Below are 1,118 nucleotides of genomic sequence, written 5' to 3' on the forward strand. Positions count from 1 at the left end.
TTAAAATTAAAAATTAAAATTAAAAATTAAAATTTAAATTAAATTAAAATTAAATTAAAAATTAAATTAAATTAATTAAAATTAAAATTAAAAAATAAAATTAAATTAAAATTAAAATTCATAGTAAAATTAAAATTAAAATTAAAATTAAATTAAAATTAAATTAAATTAAAATTAAATTTAAAATTAAGATTAAAAATTAAAATTAAAATTAAATTAAAATTAAAATTAAATTAAAATTAAAATTCAAAATTAAATTAAAATTAAAATTCAAATTAAAATTAAAATTAAATTAAAATTAAAATTAAAATTAAAAATTAAATTAAAAATTAAAATTAAATTAAATTAAATTAAAATTAAAATTAAAATTAAATTAAAATTAATTAAAATTAAAAATTAAATTAAATTAAAATTAAAGTTAATTAAAATTAAAATTAAATTAAAATTAAATTAAAAATTAAATTAAAATTAAAGTTAAAATTAAAATTTAAATTAAATTAAATTAAATTAAAATTAAAATTAAAATTAAATTAAATTAAATTAAAATTAAAATTAAAATTAAAAATTAAATTAAATTAAAATTAAAATAAAAATTAAAATTAAAATTAAAATTAAAAATTAAAATTAAAATTAAAATTAAAATTAAAATTAAAATTAAAATTAAAATTAAAATTAAAAATTAAATTAAAGTTAAGTGAAATTAAATTAAAATTAAAATTAAGTGTAAAAATTAAGAAATTAAATTAAAAATTAAATTAAAATTAAATTAAAATTAAAAATTAAATTAAAATTCAAAATTAAAGTGTAAATTAAAATTAAATTAAAATTAAAGTCAAAATTAAATTAAAATTAAAATTAAAATTAAATTAAAATTAAAATTAAAATTAAATTAAAATTAAAATTAAAATTAAATTAAATTAAAATTAAAAGTAAAATTAAAATTAAAATTAAAAATTAAAATTAAAATTAAAAATTAAAAATTAAAATTAAATTAAAATTAAAAATTAAGAATTAATTAAAAAGTGAAATTAAAATTAAAATTAAAATTCATTCTAAAATTAAATTCTAATTCAAATTCAAATTCTAAAAATTCAAAATTAAAATTAAAGTTAAAATTA

Source organism: Puntigrus tetrazona, chromosome 1, assembly GCF_018831695.1.
Source record: "Puntigrus tetrazona isolate hp1 chromosome 1, ASM1883169v1, whole genome shotgun sequence".
Lineage (NCBI taxonomy): Eukaryota > Metazoa > Chordata > Actinopteri > Cypriniformes > Cyprinidae > Puntigrus > Puntigrus tetrazona.